Raw genomic sequence first — 14726 nt, 5'->3', positions numbered from 1 at the left:
CTGTTAAAATTTCATGATATTCTATTCATTAGTTCGTGACTTATTGTGCAAAGAGCGACACTACTTTTGTTATTTTAAAAACAAAGGATCAAAAAGACTTTCATGTTTTAATTTTGCACTGCTCCTTGATGGAGAAAAATACCGTTCAAGCGAAGTGCTATGGAGAATCCGCTCCATCAGAAACAACAATAAAACGATGCTTTGCTGACTTTAAACATGATCGTAGAGACACCGATGATGCACAACGTAGTGACGGTCCAAATGGGTCAGTAACACCAGAAAACATAAAAAAAAAATCAAACACAAAATCGTTTTGAAGTGAATTTGCAGGAGTAAGTTGACGTCGTAAAGATATCAAAAGAACGCGTTGGCTTTATATTGCATGAGAATTTGACTATGAGAAAGGCCTGTTCAAAGAAGATGCCGCGTTTGCTCACTTTCAAGGCAACGCACCGTGTCACAAATCACTCAAAACATTGACAAAACTGCATAAATTGGACTTCGAATAGCTACCACATCCACCGTATTCATCAGATTTGGCTTCTAGCGACTAGTGGCTGTTCGCAGACCTGAAGAAAAGGCTCGCCGATAAGAAATTAAGCTCGAATGAAGAGGTTATCGCTGAAACTGAAGCCTATTTTGAGGAAAAAAATAAATCCTTTTACAAAAGTGGTATTGTAATGTTAGAGCGGCGATGGAAGGATTTCGTTGTTCTTGATGGAAATTACGTTGATGAATAAAGCCAATTTTGAACACGGCATTCAGCGATTTATTCAATCAAAAGTTTTGCCAGCTAATGTTAATATACAAATGGAGAGATTTAAAATTTTCGTTCGAGGGTCGACCGCTACAAAACAAATTTTTTCTATCAGTTGGTGATTCATAATCAAAGTGGTAATGACACCTAAACCCACTCGGCTATATAATATTTAATCACAACTCTACATTCATTTTATTTGCAAATTAACTCTATAACATTATTAATAAAAAGATGTGTTCAATGCTATCAATAAAAAAAGTACAACGAACTGTCAGCAGATATAAGAATGGAGCTTCTTACAGTTAACAAAAATTTAAAAGTAAACTTTACCACCACAAAATACATATACACCTAATGCTCTTTTTACACGAGTTAAAAAGCAAAAAAAACTTTTTTTACACGAATTGTTTTGTTTTAACACAATTTTCAATATTTATGAATTTTTTGAGTGAGAAATTTTGGTGCATGTACGAAGCGTTTAAATTAGACTCGTGAAAAGTCTCTGAGACTCATAATTTTTTTTTTATAATATATTTAATAAATTAAAATGTGTAAGCATGAAGGCAATTCTTAATGGGTTACGTGGGTTTTTTTTGGCTTATTAATTTCTACAACATCTCAGGAATATTATCCTAAATTTTCAAGTCGATCCGAATAATAAATTCGGAGATACAGCCTTTGGAATGTGTGCGCTCCAAGCCACTCTTATTGTTACTCAAAACTTTAAACGCGCTTTTCTAGGAACCGTGTTTTCAAATTCGGTTGTCAAATGTTCTCGAAAACTACTCAACCGATCTTGATAAAATTTTACACAGGTGTTCGAAATACAATTTGCTCGTGCTTGAACGAAGGATTATGTTTTTTTTTCAATTGCAACTATTTAAAAAAAACAAAATGTCAAGCAAATTTGACCGAAATTTTCATTTTTTTGCAAAAATGTCTGCCAAAATTCCAATTTTTACTTTTTTTTTCTGTCTTTCGTTCAAGCACGAGTTTATGGTCTTAACTAAAGCATTAATTTTTGTTTTTTTGCATTTTTGATGAGCCTGTCAGGAGTTATGCTGACAACGCGGACGCACCTTTTTTCGAGGGGTCACCGGAAATGACGTCACAATGGAGGAGTTTTCATTTTTTTTTTTGTCAATTTCAGAAATTATTCTTTAAATATGTATCTATAAGACAGAGAAAAGTTTAAATTAAATAAATAATTTTTTACATAGAAATTATTATAATATTGAAAATAGGCCTTGTTTTACCCGACGAAACCCATGTAACCCATTAAGTGAACTCTAAAAAGAGTTTTTTAATATTGTTTTCACCTAATTCTCTTTTTACAAAATTTTTTTGGGAACGTATCTATTGTGTAATTAGGTGTAAATCATAAAATTAAGCGTTGCCCTCTTTTTGATTTTAGTTGCTAACATCCTAAGCTTTGCTTTCCATGCTTAAATGAGTTGTATTTAGTGTCTCGATTCAGCCTTTGTTTTGGATTACATTTGCCACACCTTAACTTTTGCTAAGGCCATGGTTGAAACCCAAACACTTGTAGCATATTTTTAATCTACGACCTGCCGGAAAAATGTGTCTGATTTCAATTGTCGTATTGAATGCCTCCTTATTGCTTTTCGGTCTAAGTATTTTAATGCATCTTAAGTTGGCAGCATTTAGGAAGCTATTTTGATTTTGAATTTTATTTATTAATTCAGCGTTTATAAGACTTGCCAACATTTTGAGATTATTCATTTTCGCTTCTGTGATAGTAATAAAAATGCATATTGAGATTGTTTGCTAAAGCTGATTTTAGTTTCTCTTTATAACACTATCAGCGTTTATTACACCCGCCCCATTATGCTTATTTGATACTCTATCAATTTTCATGTTTGAGGTATCAATTTTATTAAAATCAAGGAAAAGCGGTCCATCTACAGTTTATATATTGTATATTAAGGTTGTAAAAATATATCGGCCGCCGTAGCCGAATGGGTTGGTGCGTGATTACCATTCGGAATTCACCGAGAGGTCGTTGGTTCGAATCTCGGTGAAAGCAAAATTAATAAAAACATTTTTCTAATAGCGGTCGCCCCTCGGCAGGCAATGGCAAACCTCCGAGTGTATTTCTGCCATGAAAAAGCTCCTCATAAAAATATCTGCCGTTCGGAGTCGGCTTGAAACTGTAGGTCCCTCCATTTGTGGAACAACATCAAGACGCACACCACAAATAGGAGGAGGAGCTCGGCCAAACACCTAACAGAAGTGTACGCGCCAATTATTTATTTTTATTTTTTATACCAAAACTGCATATGCCAAAGGTACGAAAATTGTAATTTCCTTACTAAATTATAGACCTTATAAGAATACAAATAAATAAATAAAGGGTTTGCAGGAGATGACAGAGAATTCGGTTTGCAACAATACACGCACACGCAAATAAAAGTTGATAAGTTCAGTCATACGTTCATGCACATTCATACATCCGCACGAAACGAAACATCAGCAAACAAGATAATAAAACTTAACAGACGCAAATTTTACGACTGTTGTTTCGTTCACTTGACGATTACCATCGGATGCTGGTTAGGTTCGGCTTACTCACTGCATAAATAACAGCAAGCAACAAGTTTGTTAATGTTAATCCTGCAGAACGAAGAAAGAAAAGACATTGCGAAAGTTAAAAATAATAACGAGTAAAAGGAACTCGTTAAACACTTGTTCACGCATATTTGCTCCTGAAAACCGGTTACGAAGCTGCAACGAAATTAATGTGCTTGAAGGTCCATTTAATTGGTTGTAGCAACAAAATCAGAGGTGTAAGATCAAATTCTGTATCTGTTGGCAAAAGCTAAGCAGAATGCTCGTAGGCATGTACACCAACATAATAGACGCGTACATGCAGAGATGCAATGGAAATACAATTATACATACCACACATAAATATATGTATGTATACGCAGTAGGCGCGTAAGTTGATAGTCGTATAAAGCGGTATATTACCCTTTTTTACTACTTAAACGTTTATAACAAGCAAGTAAGCAACGAATGAGATTTTAGTTAGCTGGGTCAAGAATCTTAACATAACTCTCTTGAACTTACAGTGAGTTTGCACAGAAGACGAAAAAATCAACCACCGAAAATGTTAAGGGAGACAAATATTGCCATACAAGCGTATGATTAATATGAATCGAAATGTGGGGGCGAGCACTCATTGTTAACACTTTTACACTACATACAAACATACATGCAAACATGCGTTTAAACATACTCATACTTGTTAAGTAGCTTCAGGTTTGTACATATTTGCATCTTCTTGCCACATGGCAAACACACTTGACGTTACGACAGGACTAGCGGACCTACCACCAGTTAAGCCGAGTTAATTACAATTTGATAAATTGAACATGGGCATATGGTAGAATACATTTGAGTATTTTATTCATAATTTAATTAGGAAACTTCGATTTAATTAAATACAAAATGATCAAATACCGAAAAATTTAATAGAACTATGTACTACTCGTATTACAGACTTGTAGAGAAAAATTAAAATTATTTGAGGAAAACGCAAAAAACTTATTTTGTTACATTGTTATTTTTTAGTGAATTTTCTAAAGCGGAAATGGTTATTGTTAACAGCTTGGGTGAAATATGTACATAATTCAAAATTTTAGCCCAAAAAGATACTTTTTTTATTAAATTGTATTTTCACGTTCAATCAAACTTTTGTCATGACAGTTTAACTGAGCCAAACAAGAAATTGGAACTACAGAAGAATAATATATGTACATCGTTCGGCAGAATAACTTGCAAATCGAATTCATATAAAGTGGTAGCGAAGGTACAAAAACAAAACTGGCATGCATTTACTTTTGGTTTTGTCGGCTAATTGGCTAACCACTTGATTACTTTTATGAGAAAGAAAAAGAATAAATAATTGGCGTGTACACTCCTATTAGGTGTTTGGCCGAACTCCTCCTGCCATTTGTGGTTTTAAGTTTGGATCTTTTTCATGGCAGAAATACACTCGGAGGTTTGCAATTGCCTTCGAACCTACGTACTCCCGAGGGTAGCTACCAGGGCCGCCACGAAATATGCATATATTTTGCAATTCCGGAAATATTTACTACAGCTTGTACGTAGATATTAGCCCTCTTCGATTCGCAACTTCTCTGTTCACTTGACGGAAATCGACGATCAATGGAGCCCGAGCCTCTGCCAAGTAGGAAAGAAGCTGACAAAGAAATCTTTTAAGCTGATGGCCTTGCCGCTAATGCTTTTTAATTCATTGTGATTGTAATTCATTACTTTTCCAATTTTTAAATAAAAAAAAAAAAAAAATTGGCATGTCAATATCGAAGGAATATGATTCTATGTAGTATCATACAATTACCCTAGATTACTATACATGGGTCTGAGAAAGCAGAATTATAGCGTCGTACAAAAGCAAGTAATGCAAAAAGGCTTAGAAAATGCTATTCCTAGATTTTGAAACTAAATATGCAACAATGTCTTTAATCTCATTTATTACATTTAAAGAACGGGTAGACTAAATGCGAAATGAGGCCTGGTTTGGTTTATCAAGCTTGAAAAAGTTATTGGCTGACATTTCTTAATGTTAAGAGGCAGTCGGTTTTTATGGTCTATAGCTACAACTTTCAAGTTCAATTTTAATTATGCTCGCGTCACTTACATTTGTAATCAACGAGTAAATTTCTAAATCATCAGCAAACATTAGAGAGCTTATACAGTCGAACTTCTCTACAGTGAACTTCCATATAATGAAGCTCTCCTTATAATGAACTGGTTTCGAAGACACTGCTTTTTCGTTCTACTTTCGGTGTATTTTTGTCTCCTTATAATGAATTTCTATATAGTGAAGTTTTCTATACAATGAACAAATTTTACAGCTGGAAATTCAAGCGTCCTAAGTTTTTGTCTCCATATAGTGAATTTTTTCAAAAGTTTTCTGTTGCAAAAAATTACAGTTAGATGTGGACAAACTGTAATGAGGGGAATCCCAAAATTAAAACAGAAAAAGCTGAGCTATTACAGTTTTATTCAGTGATTGAAGTTAAAATGACGCATCGAAGCAGCATTTCGCTTGAAAAAAAGTTATTAATGATTAACAAAGTTAATGAAGGAAAGAAAAAAACAAAGATATTGCCAATGAATTCGGAGCTCTTCCCAGCACTTTATCAAATATTTAAAAAAATAAGGAAGTGATTTTAAAAAATGCGGAGGATTTGGCAGTAAATACCAAACGCAAAAGACTTCGACCTTGTCATTTTGAGGATATTGACGAAGCAATGCTGAAATGGTTACTCGTTGCACGTGGTAAGAATCTCCCTTTATGTGGACCATTATTGAAGCAAAAGGCCAAAGATTTTGCGGAAGCACTAGGACACCACGAATTTGAGGCAAGTACAGGTTGGTCAGACAAGTTCAAAAGTCGGCATGGCGTTATTCAAAAGACATTATGTGGGGAAAGTGCTGACGCCAACATTGAAAACCGTGATGAATGGGTAACGAACGTCTTACCGAAATTAATTGAAAATTACAACATTAACGACATTTTTAATGCCGACGAGACTGCTTTGTTTTTCAAATGCTTGCCAACTAAAACACTGGCATTCAAAAATGAAAAATGCTTTGGTGGGAAGCAAAGCAAGGAGAGAATAACTGTCCTGGTGGGAAGCAATATGACTGGATCAGAAAAGCTAAAATTACTGGTAATCGGAAAGGCCAAAAATCCGAGGTGCTTCAAGGGAATAAAATCTTTAGGTGTCGATTATGAGTTTAACAAAAAAGCATGGATGACCAGTGAGATTTTTACGAAATGGATTGTAAAACTCGACAAAAAATTTTGTGATCAAAACAGAAAGGTGTTGTTTTTTGTTGATAACTGCACTTCCCACCCTAAAGGTGTAAGAGACAAGTTGAGAAACATTCATCTCGCTTATTTTCCTCCCAACATGACTTCGTTACTGCAACCAATGGACCAAGGCATTCTCTACAATATGAAACAACATTACAGAAAACGAATTTTAACGAATATATTGACTCAAGTGGATGAGGGAAATTCTGTTATGGCCATAGACTTGCTGCAAGCAGTTCGAAATCTTAGCAATGTATGGAATGTCTATGTTAAACCAGAAACAATTGCCAACTGTTTTAAAAAGGCTGGACTTTCAAAAGATGCTATGCAGATTCCATTTGAGCATTGGGCTGAAGAGGACCTTCTTTCAATATCAGATTTGGCTGCTTTACAGTCTTCATTTAAAAAAGTAGCAAATATCGAAGCATCGTTTGATGACTACGTAAATGTTGATAATGGTGTGCAGACTTCGGACAACCCATCCGAAGAAGATATTCTCAACAGCATTTTTGAAAGTCGCGGAGTTCCAGCTGAACCTGGTAAGCATTTATCTTTTTATAGTCAAACAAAAATTTAATATGTAAATATTATTTCAGATAACGATGAACACGATTTGACCGTTGAAAAATTTGCAGAAACTGAGGAGGCATTACCTACGTTGATACAAGCTGCTTCATCCATTAGCGTAATTAGAACCTTTGTGGAAATGAGGAGTGACGTGCCGATTAATGTTTTCAACTCTCTACATGAATTGGAAGCTTTTATTGAAAATGAAAAATGGAAGGCTGTAATTCAAACCAAACTCACTGATTATTTTAAATAAAATTACATAAAAAATCAATGTTTCTTTATAATGAAGTTTCTATATAGTGAAGTGATTTTCAGGTCCCGTGCGAATTCACTATATGGAAGTTCGACTGTATTAACAAATAAAATAAAAATAACGGTGTAAAAATGGCAACCGGGACACCAGAGGACAAGTGCATTGGATGAGATTGAAAGATACGCGATCTGATCCACTAACAAAAAAAAAAAAAACAAAAAAGAAATCCTACGTGGAAAAGTTTAATTAAGAGAATTTTATAAGATATTCTGTATCAGGAAATCAATTATCAGGAAAAATCGCGAGATGAGTTACGAGTTACTAAACAATGCTGATTAATACAAATTAATTGCTTAAGTTTAAAAAACGGTTTATTTTTGAAGATGCATTCTAGCAACTTAGGACCAGTAAATAGCTTTCATATGGGCCTATAATTTCTAACACTGTTTTTATTACTATTTTTGTGCATTGGCGTGGTTACAATTAGTTTCAACTGAATAAAATTTTGTTTGGAAATTTTTCTAAAATTTAATTTTGTAATTCAGGTAATTTTTGGCATCAACCCGATCTCAGTAATAATAATCGATCAATAATATTGTGAAACGATATACTCATTACCTCAAAACTTGAGTAATTTTGCTTCAATTATAACACAAACATCACTACTATTATAAGGGAGGTGGGCGTGGTTGTTGATAGGTATGACTAGCAAGGCTCCTCTCATCATTCTAAGCATTTTGGTATATATCCATTATGTGAACAAAATTATATTACCCTTGTGCGCAAGTGCACGCGGCTACAAAAAAAATTAAATAAAAACAACGATGAAAATAACAGGCCTCGGATTTATCATTGCTTGTTAGTAATCGGCGATGTCACGTTGCCGAATGTATCTCTATGTAGCGCGTACTCGGCGCATCGGCGTGGTTGCTAACTAGCAGGTTACTGTTTTAATTGCTCGTGCAAGGCTCTAATGTGCATGTATTGCAGACATATTCGCGTGCTTGCAACCGCGTCTGTTAATTTTTCTTCTTACAATTAGGAGAGGAAACATAATGTTGCGTATACGCCGCTCAGTTGTGCGGTAATTTACCACGTAAATATTTCCTTGCTGTTGTTGATTCACAGCACAAAACATTCCACATAAATTATTGGTGAATGGTATTGTAGGGACATCCCTTGACCGGATACAAATTCCTTACCTTCCGGCAGAGTGCACCCGTATTTTTGGGTACATGTTGCTAATGTCCCTGTAGGTAAGTATCTACCTAAATATGTATGCCGGGCGGGAGAATGCTTTTCATCGAGAGAACGCTTTAGCCTACGTAACGAAATATACAATTCGACAGTTTTTAGCAACTTTACTTTTATTTATCACATGTGGCTTACTAGCCAAGAATGCTAAAATACAAAATTGCTCCTCCTGATGAATCGTGGCGTGAGTTCAGACAATAAACAAACAAAATGAACCTAATAATGTAGAATTAATCACACACACATCCCCCTGCACGTCAATACATTTGCCTTTAAAGGTTTGTTTATTTTCAGTGTTGATGTTTCTCAAATTGAGAACGAAGAAGCGGTAGCGAGATGGCGCCACCTTTTGTATTTTCCACATTGTGTTTGCCATCACTACAAAGTAAAGATGGGCCACAAACACGACTTAAAGGATACAAAGGTGGTGTCATTTTAGTACCCCTATCCTATTTTATTTTTGGTGAAATTTACCGAATCGGCTGTTTTGAGAAACGCCAGCACAGAAAATAAACAAACGATTGTGTGCAAAGTTACTTGCTTAGTGAATCAATCAGTGAATATTTTGGTTTCTAAATTAAACAAATGAATAAAATGAATTGCTTTGCGTGATAATAAATCCTGCGTTGTGTTTCTTACTTTCCACTCATTTATATTACTTGTTTTTCGTATTTGTAGAATTGTGTGTTATAACATAACATAATAATTATTATCTTTAACTGTCCCATTAATTTTTGAATAAAGGGTGCCGAAAACAAACGAAAAAAAGGATGGTCAACCAAAAGCAAGCGAAAATAAATTTAAAGAATTTCTGTGTTAGGGAAATTACTAATTTACATTTTGATTAAAAAAATGTTGTATTAGGTAAAAGCTTTTTATATATCTCATTTAAAAAAAAAAATTTAAATATACTTATTTTTTTTTTATGGGCGTGGGATTGAAATTACCACAGAATGTTACTTAAGGGAGTAAATTAGGATTTGTTTGATTTTTCATGAAATTTTTATTCTAGTAATTATTAAATCAAACAAAATATATTTACAATTATATGTAGTTTCTCATCCGCAGTATATTTCCAAGTCAGTCATGTATAAGTCAGATATTTATATAGGTACGTATGCTTATATGTTCAATGACATCCACATAGCAGTATTGGTCAAAAACTCATAGCAAATGTTTTATCCTGTTGCAACTTTCAATTACTCAACTGAATATATCCGGTTAAATTCGACCAATGGTCTGTGCGCTATGCTTACGATTATGGCTGCTCAGGATATAACTGAGACCACTGAACAATAAAATGTACAGCAATGTCTAATTCAACTATCTGGGTAGGCACTTAACTTTATCGCCACAAGAGATAACCCTAACCTCAAATAATAGATTTACAATAATTCATTCTTTAAGTCCAATCAATGCTTACCTCTACTACTACTTCTTTTTTCAATACTTTCTACAACTTCAACTTTTTTACTATTACTGCTTTTTTATTACTACTGTGATTTTATTGTTTGTAATCTAGGATTTAAATATTTAATCTATTCTTAATGTTAATCATTGTAAAAATAACCTATTTGGACGTACGTTTGACATAAATAAATAAATAAAAAAAAAAAAAAAAAAAAAAAAAAAAAAAAAAAAAAAAAAAAAAAAAAAAAAAAAAAAAACAACAATAGAACACTTGAGTAATAAACAAAGTGATAGCCTGTCAACATCGGACCCGCCCCTATTATAAAACAATATAGTTGAGAAGCGAGTGGTATAAGTTCCTACCAAAATCGGAGGTTCTCATTCTGAAGTCATCTTACCATTCCGCCCTTACCTTCTGCTCCCACTACAAAGAAATTGCGTAGTAAGATATTAAGCTTTCTTTCCTAAATTATTAAAACTCTATCCTTAAAAAACTCTTTACGCTGGAACAACTTTAATCAATTTAAAACTGACAGCCAAACTTATCAAAGCCCGCCAGCATGAATTTGTCAAAGTTCCTTGGCATTACGACAAAGTGTCTTCGGTGAACCCGTATGAACGGGAAATCATTTTGCAAAAACATTTTCCCACCAGCACACTTCATTATTAGTAGTAAAAAAACAAGCTTTAAACTATTGGCACAGCTCCGATTCATATCAGCTTACAGAACATAACTGCCAAATTGTTAGCTGTGTTTGTATATTCAGATACGAGCAAGTGCTCATCGCCAATAGTATAAAATACGCAACATTAACACTGCACCTTTCCGTGCAAATGAATAATAATTTCAATATAAGGATTCAGAAGTCATTAGTCCATTAGTAGATTAGTATTGTTGACCATACTCCTGTATATAAGTATCTATAAACAAGAAGGAAAAAAAAATAGAAAGAAATAAACAGTAGCGAAAAGGAGCGCGATAAAAAAAAGGCTAGCGCAATAGCAGAGAACGCCATTTTCTTCCTATGTTCGCCGGTGTTGTCACCGTCATCGTACTTCGCCACAATAACCCAGCAATTGCTGTTTGCTGATATACGACTTTTCAATCGCCGATTTTGTTTTAACGTCCGCCATTATCACATTCGGGCTAAACGTACACCAAATGATACGTAAAACCACGCACGATAAAACAATAAAAGAGAACAAACAAAGTTAAAAAGCGGAGAAGAGGAAACATAGCAAAATCTAAAAGCGGAAATTGCCGAACGTCAAATATTCTTCTCCGCAGTCCAAGTCTTTCGATGGCAGCTGCGACTTTGTGTTCGCCATTTTTCTCGTACCACTTTCAATCTTCTCTTCCAACCTCTGCTCTCTTCTCTTCTTACAAATAAATTGCATTTGACGATTTTCTTCACCGTTTGTCCTAGTAAAATTTTGCATTACACACACAATAACGCATTGATGTCGTACCCATTTAATATTTCTGCCGAAATATGTTCTTTTTTGACATTTAACTTTTTTTTTTTACTTAATTTTCAACAATTTAATTTAAATTTCTCTCGAATAACACTTCATGCAACCATAACTGCATTTAAAATTAATGACCTACCGTTCCAAAACTCACTGAATAACAACGCTCAGCACATTATTCACACGCGTACACACCAATGCTTTTGCTTTTTCTTGCAACGCTAACTCGCGACGAGTGAGCCGAGGCCATCCGAGCCGAACAACACTCTATGGAACGTACGAACTTAATGTGCAAATTTCTTCTTTGCCCTTTCGCAAAATGCAATGCAAATTTAACTACCGATTTTCACTTCAATTTTCCACTTTTTCAACTTATTGCATTGCATTTATTCGCACATGCAATACAAATGATGTAGTATTTGTTAAACTTTTCCTCGCCTGCCGTTTATTTTTCTTCTCTACCTCTTTCTACACACGCACATAACACAAAATGCACACACGACGTATTGCCGCAAATACAGATAAATTGATAAACTTGAATATTATGAGCGAACAGCGGACATGACATGAAAACTGAGCAAGAATACGAAAGAAAATAAAATGGAACCATCAAACGAAGAGCACGGCAAAAACGGAATTAAATAAATGACAAACGTATAAAGAGCGTGAGGTCCAAAGCGCACGTGAGATCGCGGCGTCAAAGCAAGCGCAAACCAATCAACTACACTCACTATTTCCCATAAAAGTCAAACGTAACTAGAAGCAGCACCTCTGCCACAGTAGACAGCATAAATTTTCCTGCCGAATACAACACAACAACGTCGCTGCTTACGCTTCCAATACCGCCTTTAGTCAAGTTAACTTCGCTTTACCATAACATCGTGTTCGTTCGTATTCGTCTGATTTGAGTTTTCCTGCATTCGCCTATGTTTGTTGAAGTATGATTGTTTCCTTACGTTTTTCTCCCAATTTTTCTCGTTCACTGGCAGTTCTGTTTCTTCTTTAATCTGTTCTTCTAAGCTCTGCCAATGTCAATGTAGTGGTTCATTTCGATTTATTTATTTACTAAGTATAACGCTTTTACTACTTTGCGCGACATAGTCCAAAGGATTGTATTGACTATATTGATCATATGAACTGACTCGTTGGGGGTAGAAAATAAAACTAAACGCTTGCTACGCTGCTCATTCGCTATGAAGCGAACGATTAGTGAACCAGCACCAGCAATGTGCTGCCGCCATACTGGTGTGTCTGCTCTCCACGTCACTCGCCAGGCGCTCTCTAAGCATATATTTGTTGTTGCTTCGGGAAGCATTCCGCTCTTTGCTCTTTCTATTCATTGAAAAACACAGCCAGCTGTTCGCTACCTACCATCGACGACGAAACTAACGTTAGCGTGTGCTGTCGACGTCGCTGCCGTTGTTGGTAGTCGTTGGCTTCGAATGGAAGATATCTACATATGTATGTACATACATACGCACGTAATGCAGCAACAAGCAGCACTGCATCACAGGAAAATGGCCGGTATGAATGCAGCTGAATTTTGGGTGTACTTGTACATGTGCGAATACTTACCAAATTTAACTCCTTTTAGTGCTGCTACGGGTGTGTATATTTTATAAATAGTTGGGGTGATGAGCATGTAGTATGCATACATATGTATGTGTATGTACATAGTAGGTATATGTAAGCCTATTTTGTTAAAATGTACCTATTGTCTTTGAGAAATACTAAATAGAAATATTTGTATAAATATTTTATGTATCTTTTTAAGTATCAATTCACACTAACGTGTATGTATGTAACATGTATGTATACATATGCACGCTTGTATGTATATGCAAGCAAGTTCCTCCTTACTTAGCTTATGCAGCTTGTATCCTTGAAATTTAGCAAGATTTTAAGTTTTTTTGGAAATTAAGCACTCGCGTGAAAATCAACGACCCAATGTACATAAAAGTACATGCATATACATACATACATACATCTTTACATATAGATATACATATAGTACATGATAGTAAGTATTTACATACATACATACATATGTACGAATAATAATAAAATGCTGAGCATACAAAATACGAGTGCTTACAATGCAAGCTGATGCAGTCAGTAGAGATGCAGATCACTGACACATTTTCGTAGCATATTGAAACGGCCCATGATTTTGAATTGCTAAACAAACTTTAAGATACAGGAATGGAAATATCGAATTTAATATAATTATTTTTCAATTATTAGTGCTTTCAATTAACAATAATTTAATTATTACAGCTGATTTGACTTTTTCTATTTATTTGACTTTTTCTATTGGTAAAATTTTGTTTAAGTTACTCAAAACGGTCAATATTTGCTCATAGATTTGGACGTTCTAGGGACCAAAAGCAAAAACAAATTCACTGCTCTTATTCATTTTGCTCTACTGGCACTGTCTGCCTTGTTAGACGCATTCAAGTATTCAAACCATGCCCCTAAATACTCAATTTTGATGCAAACTTTTTCCGTTCTTGGTGACAATTCGGAAGGAATAGAAACCAACAAATACATATTGTTGTGTAAAGCGCAAAAATTAGATTTGCTTACCGGAAGCTCATTTCTCAATGAAATTAGTAGTTGGTATCGGCAATGGTCTAAGTGAGATGGTTTAAGGACCGACTGCCACTTCTACCTAGCTTTGAAATAGTATTAGAAGTACCACCTCGGTAAATTGATTTTAGTCGATTTCTAATCCAAAAATTTTGCAGAAACAAACATATTTTCTGTGTCCCACCTTAAATTTCCATTTTGTTTGAGGAAGTGGTATTTCCTTAGGAATCCCTGGTAGGAATTGAGAAAACATTTCCAATCGTTCTTACAGCAATAAAAGAAAATTCACTCACAAGTTGTCACTATTTATTCCGTTAGTTAGGAGACTAAAGTCGACCGAATATTGTAAATCCTTTTCGGCTATTGCGATTGAATATACAAATAGAATATACTGTAGATGGGTTTTTATGAGGGACTTTTCCATGGCAGAAATACACTTGGAGGTTTGCCATTGCCTGCCGAGGGGCGACCGCTATTAGAAAAATGTTTTTATTAATTTTGCTTTCACCGAGATTCGAACCAACGATCTCTCTGTGAATTCCGAATGGTAA

At 34.8% G+C, this 14726-nt stretch overlaps 1 protein-coding gene across 3 annotated transcripts in view; it reads right to left on the bottom strand.

Moving 5' to 3' along the window:
- The window catches only part of LOC128858734 (serine-rich adhesin for platelets), a 30763-nt gene extending 18011 nt beyond the window's left edge, over positions 1-12752 (bottom strand). The window contains exon 1 of one of the 3 annotated variants that reach the window (XM_054095214.1): positions 12543-12752. The gene's annotated coding sequence lies outside the window, so the exon portion shown is untranslated. Of the gene's footprint in view, positions 1-11586; positions 11704-11725; positions 12257-12542 lie in introns of those variants that run through there. The other 2 variants (XM_054095215.1, XM_054095216.1) reach the window with 2 other exon arrangements.
- Positions 12753-14726: the final 1974 nt, after the last annotated feature.

This window comes from Anastrepha ludens, chromosome 3 (genome assembly GCF_028408465.1).
Source record: "Anastrepha ludens isolate Willacy chromosome 3, idAnaLude1.1, whole genome shotgun sequence".
Taxonomy (NCBI): Eukaryota; Metazoa; Arthropoda; class Insecta; order Diptera; family Tephritidae; genus Anastrepha; species Anastrepha ludens.
Note: the sequence above shows the minus strand (reverse complement) of the source record. Positions and strands in the feature narration are given on the sequence as shown.